Here is a 13,339-nt window from a genome sequence, read left to right as displayed (position 1 = left end):
TTCTGCAGTGTTGCCCACGGTTCCCCACTTTTTCCAATCTGTTTCCCCTGCTACCTCTGGTTCCCCTCTGTTCTGCATTTTTCCACACTGTTCCCCACTTTTTCCAATCTGTTTCCCCTGCTACCTCTGTTTCCCCTCTGTTCTGCATTTTTCCACACTGTTCCCCACTTTTTCCAATCCGTTCCCCCTGCTTCCTTTGGTTCACCTCTGTTCTGCATTTTTCCACACGGTTCCCCACATTTTCCAATCTCTTCCCCCTGCTCCCTTTGGTTCCTCTCTTTTCTGCATTGTTCCCCACGGGTCCCCATTTTCCGAGCTGTTCCCCCTGCTCCCTTTGGTTCCGCTCTGTTCTGCTGTTTTCCCCACTGTTCTCAACTTTTTCCAATCTGTTCCTCCTGCTCCCTTTGGTTCCCCACTGTTCTGCATTTTTGCACACGGTTCCCGACTTTTTCACAACTGTTCCCCCTTCTCCCTTTGGTTCCTCACTGTTCTGCAGTTTTCCTCACGGTTCTCCACATTTTTCCAACCTGTACCCCCTGCTCCCTATGGTTCCCCTCTGCCCTGCAGTGTCCCCCATGTTTCCCCACTTTTTCCAATCCGTTCCCCCTGTTCCCTTTGGTTCGCCTCTGTTCTGCAGTGTTCCCGACACTTCCCCACTTTTTCCAAACCGTTCCACCTTCTCCCTTTGGTTCCCCTCTATTCTGCAGTGTTCCCCACGATTCTCTACATTTTTTTCCATCCTGTACCCCCTGCTCCCTTTGGTTCCCCACTGTTGTGCATTTTTCCACAAGGTACCCCACTTCTTCTAATCTGTTCCTCCTGCACCCTTTGTTTCCCCACTGTTCTGCATTTTTTCACACGGTTCCCCACTTTTTCCAATCTGTTCCCCCTGCTCCCTTTGGTTCCTCACTGTTCTGCAGTGTTCCCCACGGTTCCCCACTTTTTCCAATGCATTCCCCTTCTCCCTTTGGTTCCCCTCTGTTCTGCAGTGATCCTCACGGTTCCCCACATTTTCCAAACTGTTCCCCCTGCTCGCTTTGGTTTCATACTGTTCTGCAGTGTTCCCCACTTTTTTACAATCTGTTCGCCCTGCTCCCTTTGGTTCCCCTCTGTCATGAATGGTTTTCACAGTTCCCCAATTTTTTCCTATCTGTTCCCCCTGATCCCTTTGGTTCCCCTCTGTCATGCAGTGTTTTCACAGTTCCCCAATTTTTTCCTATCTGTTCCCCCTGAAACCTTTTGTTCTCCTCTGTCGTGCAGTGTTCCCCACAGTTCCCCACTTTTTCCAATCCGGACCCTCTGCTCCCTTTGGTTCCCCTCTGTTCTGCAGTGTTCCCCACAGTTCTCCACCTTTTCCAATTCGTTCCCCCTGCTCCCTTTGGTTCCCCACCTTTCTGCATTTTTCCACACGGTTCCCTACTTTTTCCAATCGGTTCCCCACTTTTTCCAATCTGTTCCACCTGCTCCCTTTGGTTCTGCTCTGTTCTGCACTGTTCCCCACAGTTACCCACTTTTTCCAATCTGTTCCCCCTGTTTCTTTGGCTCCACTCTGTTCTGCAGTTTTCCCCACGGTTCCCCACATTTTCCAATCTGTTTCCCCTGATCCCTTTGGTTCACCTCTGTTCTGCAGTTTTCCCCACGGTTCCCCACTTTTTTACAATCTGTTCGCCCTGCTCCCTTTGGTTCCCCTCTGTTCTGCAGTGTCCTCCATGCTTACCAACTTTTTGCAATCCATTCCCCCTGCTCCGTTTGTTTCCATCTGTTCTGCAGTGTTCCCCACAGTTCCCCACTTTTTCCAATCAGTTCCCCCTGCTCCCTTTCATTCCCCTCTGTCCAACAGTGTTCCCCATCGTCCCAACCTTTTACAATCCGTTCCCCCTGATTCCTTTGGTTCCCCTCTGTCGTGCAGTGTTCACCACGGTTCCCCAGTTTTCCAATGCGTTCCCTCTGCTCCCTTTGGTGGCCCTCTGTTCTGCAGTGTTCCCCACGGTTCCCCACTTTTTCCAATCTGTTTCCCCTGCTACCTCTGGTTGCCCTCTGTTCTGCATTTTTCCACACTGTTCCCCACTTTTTCCAATCCGTTCCCCCTGCTCCTTTTGGTTCCCCCCTGTTCTGCATTGTCCTCCACGGTTCCCAACTTTTTGGAATCCATTCCCCCTGTTCCGTTTGTTTGCCCTCTCTTCTGCAGTGTTCCCCACAGTTGCCCACTTTTTCCAATTAGTTCCCCCTGCTCCCTTTGATTCCCCTCTGTCCTACAGTGTTCCCCATCAGCGCAACTTTTTACAATCCGTTCCCCCTGCTTCCTTTGGTCCACCTCTTTTCTGCAGTGTTCCCCACGGTTCCCCACTTTTTCCAATGCATTCCCTCTGCTCCCTTTGGTGCCCCTCTGTTCTGCAGTGTTCCCCAGGGTTCCCCACATTTTCCAATCTGTTCCCCTTGATCCCTTTGGTTCACCTCTGTTCTGCAGTTTTCCCCACGGTTCCCCACATTTTCCAAACCATTCCCACGGCTTGCTTTGTTTTCATACTGTTCTGCAGCGTTCCCCACGGTTCCCCACTTTTTTACAATCTGTTCGCCCTGCTCCCTTTGGTTCCCCTCTGTTCTGCAGTGTCCTCCACACTTACCAACTTTTTGCAATCCATTCTCCCTGCTCCGTTTGTTTGTCCTCTGTTCTGCAGTGTTCCCCACAGTTTCCCAATTTTTCCAATCAGTTCCCCCTGCTCCCTTTGATTCCCCTCTGTCCAACAGTGTTCCCCATCGGCCCAACCTTTTACAATCAGTTCCCCCTGCTTCCTTTGGTTCCCCTCTGTCGTGCAGTGTTCCCTACGGTTTCCCAGTTTTCCAATGCGTTCCCTCTGCTCCCTTTGGTGTCCCTCTGTTCTGCAGTGTTCCCTACGGTTCCCCACTTTTTCCAATCTGTTTCCCCTGCTACCTCTGGTTGCCCTCTGTTCTGTATTTTTCCACACTGTTCCCCGCTTTTTCCAATCCGTTCCCCCTGCTTCCTTTGGTTCACCTCTGTTCTGCAGTATGCCCCACGGTTCCCCACATTTTCCAATCCGTTCCCTCTGCTCCCTTTGGTTCCCCTCGGTTCTGCAGTGTTCCCCACAGTTCTCCACCATTTCCAATTTGTTCCCCCTGCTCCCTTTGGTTCCCCACCTTTCTGTATTTTTACATACTGTTCCCTACTTTTTCCAATCGGTTCCCCACTTTTTCCAATCTGTTCCCCCTGCTCCCTTTGGTACTCCTCTGTTCTGCAGTGCTCCCCACGATACTCCACATTTTTTTCCATCCTGTAACCCCTGCTCCCTATGGTTCCCCTCTGCCTTGCAGTGTTACCCATGGGACACCACTTTTTCCAACCTGTTCCCCTTGTTCCCTTTGGTTCCCCTCTGTCCTTCCGTGGGGCAATCCGTTGCCCCTGCTCCGTTTGGTTCCCCTCTGTTCTGCAGTTTTCCCCAAGGTTCACCCTGGTTCCATTCTGTTCCCCCTGCTCCTTTGGCTCCACTCTGTTCTGCAGTTTTCCCCACGGTTCCCCACATTTTCTAAACCATTCCCCCGGCTTGCTTTGTTTTCATACTGTTCAGCAGCATTCCCCACGGTTCCCCACTTTTCTACAATCTGTTCCCCCTGCTCCATTTGGTTCCCCTCTGTTCTGCAGTGTCCTCCATGCTTACCAACTTTTTGCAATCCATTCCCCCTGCTCCGTTTGTTTGCCCTCTATTCTGCAGTGTTCCCCACCGTTCCCCACTTTTTCCAATCAGTTCCCCCTGCTCCCTTTGATTCCCCTTTGTCCTACAGTGTTCCCCATCGGCCAACCTTTTTACAATCCGTTCCCCCTGCTTCCTTTGGTTCCCCTCTGTCGTGCAGTGTTCCCCACGGTTCCCCAGTTTTCTAATGCGTTCCCACTGCTCCCTTTGGTGCCCCTCTGTTCTGCAGTGTTCCCCACGTTTCCCCACTTTTTCCAATCTGTTTCCCCTGCTTACCTCTTGTTGCCCTCTGTTCTGCATTTTTCCACACTGTTCCCCACTTTTGCCCATCCGTTCCCCCTGCTTCCTTTGGTTCACCTCTGTTCTGCAGATCTCTCCATGAATCCCCACTTTTTCCAATCTGTTCCCCCTGCTCCCTTTGGTTCCCCTCTGTTCTGCATTGTTCCCCACGGTTCCCCACTTCTCCAAACTGTACCCCCTGCTCCCTTTGGTTCCCCTCTGTTCTGCAGTGTTCCTCACGGTTCCCCACTTTTTCCAATCTGTTCTTCCTGCTCCCTTTGGTTCCCCATTGTTCTGCATTTTTCCACACGGTTCCCCACTTTTTCCAATCTGTTCCCCCTGCTTCCTTTGCTTCCCCACTGTTCTGCATTTTTCCACACGGTTCCCCACTTTTTCCAATCTGTTCCACCTGCTCCCTTTGGTTCCTCACTGTTCTGCAGTGTTCCCCACGGTTCTCCAATTTTTTTCTAAACTGTTCCCCCTTCTCCCTCTGGTTCGCCTCTGTTCTACATTTTTCCACACGGTTCCCCATTTTTTCCAATCCGTTCCCCCTGCTTCCTTTGGTCCACCTCTTTTCTGCAGAGTTCCCCACGGTCCAGTTTTTCGAATCCTTTCCCCCTGCTCCCTTTGTGTCCCCACTGTTCTGCAGAACACCCCACGATTCCCCACTTTTTCCAATCAGTTCCCCCTTCTCCCTTTGGTTCCTCTCTGTTCTGCAGTTTTCCCCACGGTTCTCCAAATTTTTTCTAATCTGTTCCCATGCTCCCTTTGGTTCCCCTCTGCCCTGCAGTGTCCCCCATGGTTCCATACTTTTTCCAATCCGTTCCCCCTGCTACCTTTGGTTCCCCTCTGTTCTGCAGTGTTCCCCACAGTTCCCCACTTTTTCCAATCGGTTCCCCCTGCTCCCTTTGGTTCCCCTCTGTTCTGCAGTGTTCCCCACAGTTCCCCACTTTTTCCAATCGGTTCCCCCTGCTCCCTTTGATTACACTCTGTCATTTAGTGTTCGCCATGGGCCCCACTTTTTGCAATCCGTTTCCCCTGCTTCCTTTGGTTCACCTCTGTGCTGCAGTGTTCACCACGGTTCCCCACATTTTACAACCTGTACCTCCTGCTCCCTTTGGTTCCCCTCTGTCATGCTGTGTTCCCCACGGTTCCCCACTTTTTCCAATCCGTTCCCTCTGCTCCCTTTGGTTACCCTCTATTCTGCAGTGTTCCCCACGATTCTCCACATTTTTTTCCATCCTGTACCCCCGGCTCCCTATGGTTCCCCTCTGCATTGAAGTGTTACCCATGGGACCACACTTTTCCCAACCTGTTCCCCTTGTTCCCTTTGGTTCCCCTCTGTCCTGCCATATTCTCCACAGTTATCAACTTTTTGCAATCCATTCCCCCTGCTCCGTTTGGTTCCCCGCTGTTCTGCAGTGTTCCCCACGGTTCCCCACTTTTTCCAATCTGTTCCCCCTGCTCCTTTGGCTCCACTCTGTTCTGCAGTTTTCCACACGTTTCCCCACATTTTCCAAACCATTCCCCCGGCTCGCATTGTTTTCATACTGTTCTGGCGCGTTCCCCACGGTTCCCCACTTTTTTACAATCTGTTCGCCCTGCTCCCTTTGGTTCCCCTCTGTTCTGCAGCGTCCTCCACGCTTACCAACTTTTTGCAATCCATTCCCCCTGCTCCGTTTGTTTGCCCTCTGTTCTGCAGTGTTCCCCACAGTTCCCCACTTTTTCCACTCAGTTCCCCCTGCTCCCTTTGATTCCACTTTGTCCTACAGTGTTTCCCATCGGCCAAACATTTTACAATGCGTTCCCCCTGCTTCCTTTGGTTCCCCTCTGTCGTGCAGTGTTCCCCACGGTTCCCCAGTTTTCCAATGCGTTCCCTCTGCTCCCTTTGGTGCCCCTCTGTTCTGCAGTGTTCCCCACGGTTCCCCACTTTTTCCAATCTGTTTCCCCTGCTACCTCTGGTTGCCCTCTGTTCTGCATTTTTCCACACTGTTCCCCACTTTTGCCAATCCGTTCCCCCTGTTTCCTTTGGTTCACGTCTGTTCTGCAGATCTTTCCACGACTCCCCACTTTTTACAATCTGTTCCCCCTGCTCCCTTTGGTTCCCCTCTGTTCTGCATTGTTCCCCACGGTTCCCCACTTCTCCAAACTGTACCCCCTGCTCCCTTTGGTTCCCCTCTGTTCTGCAGTGTTCCTCACGGTTCCCCACTTTTTCCAATCTGTTCTTCCTGCTCCCTTTGGTTCCCCACTGTTCTGCAGTGTTCCTCACGGTTCCCCACTTTTTCCAATCTGTTCTTCCTGCTCCCTTTGTTTCCCCTTTGTTCTGCATTTTTCCACATGGTTCCCCTCTTTTTCCAATCTGTTCCCCATGCTCCCTTTGGTTCCTCTCTGTTCTGCATTGTTCCCCACGGGTCCAATGCTTTTCCGAGCTGTTCCCCCTGCTCCCTTTGGTTCTGCTCTGTTCTGCAGTTTTCCCCAATGTTCTCAACTTTTTCCAATCTGTTCCTCTTGCTCCCTTTGTTTCCCCACTGTTCTGCATTTTTGCACACGGTTCCCCACTTTTTCAAAACTGTTCCCCCTGCTCCCTTTGGTTCTTCACTGTTCTGCAGTTTTCCTCACGGTTCTCCACATTTTTCCAACCTGTACCCCCTGCACCCTATGGTTCCCCTCTGCCCTGCAGTGTCCCCCATGGTTCCCCACTTTTTCCAATCCGTTCCCCCTGTTCCCTTTGGTTCGCCTCTGTTCTGCAGTGTTCCCGACGCTTCCCCACTTTTTCCAATCCGTTTCCCCTGCTCCCTCTGGTTTCCCCTCTGTTCTGCATTTTTCCACACTGTTCACTACTATTTCCAATCCGTTCCCCCTGCTCCTTTTGGTTCCTCACTGTTCTGCAGTGTTCCCCACGGATCTCCAAATTATTTCTAATCTGTTCCCCCTTCTCCCTCTGGTTCGCCTCTATTCTACATTTTTCCACACGGTTCCCCATTTTTTCCAATCCGTTCCCCCTGCTTCCTTTGGTCCACCTCTTTTCTGCAGAGTTCCCCACGGTCCACTTTTTCGAATCCTTTCCCCCTGCTCCCTTTGGGTCCCCACTGTTCTGCAGGACTCACCACGATTCCCCACTTTTTCCAATCTGTTCCCCCTTCTCCCTTTGGTTCCTCTCTGTTCTGCATTGTTCCCCATGGGTCTGCACTTTTCCGAGCTGTTCACCCTGGTCCCTTTGGTTCCGCTCTGTTCTGCAGTTTTCCCCACGGTTCTCCAAATTTTTTGTAATCTGTTCCCATGCTCCCTTTGGTTCCCCTCTGTTCTGCAGTGTTCCCCACTGTTCCCCACTTTTTCCAATCGGTTCCCCCTGCTCCCTTTGATTCCCCTCTGTCCTACAGTGTTCCCCATCGGCCCAACTTTTTACAATCCGTTCCCCCTGCTTCCTTTGGTTCCCCTCTGTCGTGCAGTATTCCCCACGGTTCCCCGGTTTTCCAATGCGTTCGCTCTGCTCCCTTTGGTGCCCCTCTGTTCTGCAGTGTTCCCCACGGTTCCCCACTTTTTCCAATCTGTTTCCCCTGCTACCTCTGGTTGCCCTCTGTTCTGCATTTTTCCACACTGTTCCCCACTTTTTCCAATCCGTTCCCCCTGCTTCCTTTGGTTCACCTCTGTTCTGCAGTGTGCCCCACGGTTCCCCACTTTTTCCAATCCGTTCCCTCTGCTCCCTTTCGTGCCCCTCTGTTCTGCAGTGTTGCCCACGGTTCCCCACTTTTTCCAATCTGTTTCCCCTGCTACCTCTGGTTCCCCTCTGTTCTGCATTTTTCCACACTGTTCCCCACTTTTTCCAATCTGTTTCCCCTGCTACCTCTGTTTCCCCTCTGTTCTGCATTTTTCCACACTGTTCCCCACTTTTTCCAATCCGTTCCCCCTGCTTCCTTTGGTTCACCTCTGTTCTGCATTTTTCCACACGGTTCCCCACATTTTCCAATCTCTTCCCCCTGCTCCCTTTGGTTCCTCTCTTTTCTGCATTGTTCCCCACGGGTCCCCATTTTCCGAGCTGTTCCCCCTGCTCCCTTTGGTTCCGCTCTGTTCTGCTGTTTTCCCCACTGTTCTCAACTTTTTCCAATCTGTTCCTCCTGCTCCCTTTGGTTCCCCACTGTTCTGCATTTTTGCACACGGTTCCCGACTTTTTCACAACTGTTCCCCCTTCTCCCTTTGGTTCCTCACTGTTCTGCAGTTTTCCTCACGGTTCTCCACATTTTTCCAACCTGTACCCCCTGCTCCCTATGGTTCCCCTCTGCCCTGCAGTGTCCCCCATGTTTCCCCACTTTTTCCAATCCGTTCCCCCTGTTCCCTTTGGTTCGCCTCTGTTCTGCAGTGTTCCCGACACTTCCCCACTTTTTCCAAACCGTTCCACCTTCTCCCTTTGGTTCCCCTCTATTCTGCAGTGTTCCCCACGATTCTCTACATTTTTTTCCATCCTGTACCCCCTGCTCCCTTTGGTTCCCCACTGTTGTGCATTTTTCCACAAGGTACCCCACTTCTTCTAATCTGTTCCTCCTGCACCCTTTGTTTCCCCACTGTTCTGCATTTTTTCACACGGTTCCCCACTTTTTCCAATCTGTTCCCCCTGCTCCCTTTGGTTCCTCACTGTTCTGCAGTGTTCCCCACGGTTCCCCACTTTTTCCAATGCATTCCCCTGCTCCCTTTGGTTCCCCTCTATTCTGCAGTGATCCTCACGGTTCCCCACATTTTCCAAACTGTTCCCCCTGCTCGCTTTGGTTTCATACTGTTCTGCAGTGTTCCCCACTTTTTTACAATCTGTTCGCCCTGCTCCCTTTGGTTCCCCTCTGTCATGCAGTGTTTTCACAGTTCCCCAATTTTTTCCTATCTGTTCCCCCTGATCCCTTTGGTTCCCCTCTGTCATGCAGTGTTTTCACAGTTCCCCAATTTTTTCCTATCTGTTCCCCCTGAAACCTTTGGTTCTCCTCTGTCGTGCAGTGTTCCCCACAGTTCCCCACTTTTTCCAATCCGGACCCTCTGCTCCCTTTGGTTCCCCTCTGTTCTGCAGTGTTCCCCACAGTTCCCCACTTTTTCCAATCAGTTCCCCCTGCTCCCTTTGATTCCCCTATGTCCTGCAGTGTTCCCCATGGGCCCCACTTTTTACAATCCGTTCCCCCTGCTACCTTTGGTTTCCCTTTGTCGTGTAGTGTTCCAAACGGTTCCCCACATTTTCCAATGCGTTCCCTCTGCTCCCTTTGGTTCACCTCTATTCTGCAGACCTCTCCACGTATCCCCACTTTTTCCAATCTGTTCCCCCTGCACCCTTTGGTTCCCCTCTGTTCTGCATTGTTCCCCACGGTTCCCCACTTTTCCAAACTGTACCCCCTGCTCCCTTTGGTGCCCCACTGTTCTGCAGTGTTCCTCACGGTTCCCCACTTTTTCCAATCTGTTCTTCCTGCTCCCTTTGTTTCCCCTTTGTTCTGCATTTTTCCACATGGTTCCCCTCTTTTTCCAATCTGTTCCCCATGCTCCCTTTGGTTCCTCTCTGTTCTGCATTGTTCCCCACGGGTCCAATGCTTTTCCGAGCTGTTCCCCCTGCTCCCTTTGGTTCTGCTCTGTTCTGCAGTTTTCCCCAATGTTCTCAACTTTTTCCAATCTGTTCCTCTTGCTCCCTTTGTTTCCCCACTGTTCTGCATTTTTGCACACGGTTCCCCACTTTTTCAAAACTGTTCCCCCTGCTCCCTTTGGTTCTTCACTGTTCTGCAGTTTTCCTCACGGTTCTCCACATTTTTCCAACCTGTACCCCCTGCACCCTATGGTTCCCCTCTGCCCTGCAGTGTCCCCCATGGTTCCCCACTTTTTCCAATCCGTTCCCCCTGTTCCCTTTGGTTCGCCACTGTTCTGCAGTGTTCCCGACGCTTCCCCACTTTTTCCAATCCGTTTCCCCTGCTCCCTCTGGTTTCCCCTCTGTTCTGCATTTTTCCACACTGTTCACTACTATTTCCAATCCGTTCCCCCTGCTCCTTTTGGTTCCTCACTGTTCTGCAGTGTTCCCCACGGATCTCCAAATTATTTCTAATCTGTTCCCCCTTCTCCCTCTGGTTCGCCTCTGTTCTACATTTTTCCACACGGTTCCCCATTTTTTCCAATCCGTTCCCCCTGCTTCCTTTGGTCCACCTCTTTTCTGCAGAGTTCCCCACGGTCCACTTTTTCGAATCCTTTCCCCCTGCTCCCTTTGGGTCCCCACTGTTCTGCAGGACTCACCACGATTCCCCACTTTTTCCAATCTGTTCCCCCTTCTCCCTTTGGTTCCTCTCTGTTCTGCATTGTTCCCCATGGGTCTGCACTTTTCCGAGCTGTTCACCCTGGTCCCTTTGGTTCCGCTCTGTTCTGCAGTTTTCCCCACGGTTCTCCAAATTTTTTGTAATCTGTTCCCATGCTCCCTTTGGTTCCCCTCTGTTCTGCAGTGTTCCCCACTGTTCCCCACTTTTTCCAATCGGTTCCCCCTGCTCCCTTTGATTCCCCTCTGTCCTACAGTGTTCCCCATCGGCCCAACTTTTTACAATCCGTTCCCCCTGCTTCCTTTGGTTCCCCTCTGTCGTGCAGTATTCCCCACGGTTCCCCGGTTTTCCAATGCGTTCGCTCTGCTCCCTTTGGTGCCCCTCTGTTCTGCAGTGTTCCCCACGGTTCCCCACTTTTTCCAATCTGTTTCCCCTGCTACCTCTGGTTGCCCTCTGTTCTGCATTTTTCCACACTGTTCCCCACTTTTTCCAATCCGTTCCCCCTGCTTCCTTTGGTTCACCTCTGTTCTGCAGTGTGCCCCACTGTTCCCCACTTTTTCCAATCCGTTCCCTCTGCTCCCTTTCGTGCCCCTCTGTTCTGCAGTGTTGCCCACGGTTCCCCACTTTTTCCAATCTGTTTCCCCTGCTACCTCTGGTTCCCCTCTGTTCTGCATTTTTCCACACTGTTCCCCACTTTTTCCAATCTGTTTCCCCTGCTACCTCTGTTTCCCCTCTGTTCTGCATTTTTCCACACTGTTCCCCACTTTTTCCAATCCGTTCCCCCTGCTTCCTTTGGTTCACCTCTGTTCTGCATTTTTCCACACGGTTCCCCACATTTTCCAATCTCTTCCCCCTGCTCCCTTTGGTTCCTCTCTTTTCTGCATTGTTCCCCACGGGTCCCCATTTTCCGAGCTGTTCCCCCTGCTCCCTTTGGTTCCGCTCTGTTCTGCTGTTTTCCCCACTGTTCTCAACTTTTTCCAATCTGTTCCTCCTGCTCCCTTTGGTTCCCCACTGTTCTGCATTTTTGCACACGGTTCCCGACTTTTTCACAACTGTTCCCCCTTCTCCCTTTGGTTCCTCACTGTTCTGCAGTTTTCCTCACGGTTCTCCACATTTTTCCAACCTGTACCCCCTGCTCCCTATGGTTCCCCTCTGCCCTGCAGTGTCCCCCATGTTTCCCCACTTTTTCCAATCCGTTCCCCCTGTTCCCTTTGGTTCGCCTCTGTTCTGCAGTGTTCCCGACACTTCCCCACTTTTTCCAAACCGTTCCACCTTCTCCCTTTGGTTCCCCTCTATTCTGCAGTGTTCCCCACGATTCTCTACATTTTTTTCCATCCTGTACCCCCTGCTCCCTTTGGTTCCCCACTGTTGTGCATTTTTCCACAAGGTACCCCACTTCTTCTAATCTGTTCCTCCTGCACCCTTTGTTTCCCCACTGTTCTGCATTTTTTCACACGGTTCCCCACTTTTTCCAATCTGTTCCCCCTGCTCCCTTTGGTTCCTCACTGTTCTGCAGTGTTCCCCACGGTTCCCCACTTTTTCCAATGCATTCCCCTGCTCCCTTTGGTTCCCCTCTATTCTGCAGTGATCCTCACGGTTCCCCACATTTTCCAAACTGTTCCCCCTGCTCGCTTTGGTTTCATACTGTTCTGCAGTGTTCCCCACTTTTTTACAATCTGTTCGCCCTGCTCCCTTTGGTTCCCCTCTGTCATGCAGTGTTTTCACAGTTCCCCAATTTTTTCCTATCTGTTCCCCCTGATCCCTTTGGTTCCCCTCTGTCATGCAGTGTTTTCACAGTTCCCCAATTTTTTCCTATCTGTTCCCCCTGAAACCTTTGGTTCTCCTCTGTCGTGCAGTGTTCCCCACAGTTCCCCACTTTTTCCAATCCGGACCCTCTGCTCCCTTTGGTTCCCCTCTGTTCTGCAGTGTTCCCCACAGTTCCCCACTTTTTCCAATCAGTTCCCCCTGCTCCCTTTGATTCCCCTATGTCCTGCAGTGTTCCCCATGGGCCCCACTTTTTACAATCCGTTCCCCCTGCTACCTTTGGTTTCCCTTTGTCGTGTAGTGTTCCAAACGGTTCCCCACATTTTCCAATGCGTTCCCTCTGCTCCCTTTGGTTCACCTCTATTCTGCAGACCTCTCCACGTATCCCCACTTTTTCCAATCTGTTCCCCCTGCACCCTTTGGTTCCCCTCTGTTCTGCATTGTTCCCCACGGTTCCCCACTTTTCCAAACTGTACCCCCTGCTCCCTTTGGTGCCCCACTGTTCTGCAGTGTTCCTCACGGTTCCCCACTTTTTCCAATCTGTTCTTCCTGCTCCCTTTGTTTCCCCTTTGTTCTGCATTTTTCCACATGGTTCCCCTCTTTTTCCAATCTGTTCCCCATGCTCCCTTTGGTTCCTCTCTGTTCTGCATTGTTCCCCACGGGTCCAATGCTTTTCCGAGCTGTTCCCCCTGCTCCCTTTGGTTCTGCTCTGTTCTGCAGTTTTCCCCAATGTTCTCAACTTTTTCCAATCTGTTCCTCTTGCTCCCTTTGTTTCCCCACTGTTCTGCATTTTTGCACACTGTTCACTACTATTTCCAATCCGTTCCCCCTGCTCCTTTTGGTTCCTCACTGTTCTGCAGTGTTCCCCACGGATCTCCAAATTATTTCTAATCTGTTCCCCCTTCTCCCTCTGGTTCGCCTCTGTTCTACATTTTTCCACACGGTTCCCCATTTTTTCCAATCCGTTCCCCCTGCTTCCTTTGGTCCACCTCTTTTCTGCAGAGTTCCCCACGGTCCACTTTTTCGAATCCTTTCCCCCTGCTCCCTTTGGGTCCCCACTGTTCTGCAGGACTCACCACGATTCCCCACTTTTTCCAATCTGTTCCCCCTTCTCCCTTTGGTTCCTCTCTGTTCTGCATTGTTCCCCATGGGTCTGCACTTTTCCGAGCTGTTCACCCTGGTCCCTTTGGTTCCGCTCTGTTCTGCAGTTTTCCCCACGGTTCTCCAAATTTTTTGTAATCTGTTCCCATGCTCCCTTTGGTTCCCCTCTGTTCTGCAGTGTTCCCCACTGTTCCCCACTTTTTCCAATCGGTTCCCCCTGCTCCC

This window comes from Narcine bancroftii, unplaced genomic scaffold (genome assembly GCF_036971445.1).
Source record: "Narcine bancroftii isolate sNarBan1 unplaced genomic scaffold, sNarBan1.hap1 Scaffold_149, whole genome shotgun sequence".
Lineage (NCBI taxonomy): Eukaryota > Metazoa > Chordata > Chondrichthyes > Torpediniformes > Narcinidae > Narcine > Narcine bancroftii.
This window is presented reverse-complemented; position numbering follows the sequence as displayed.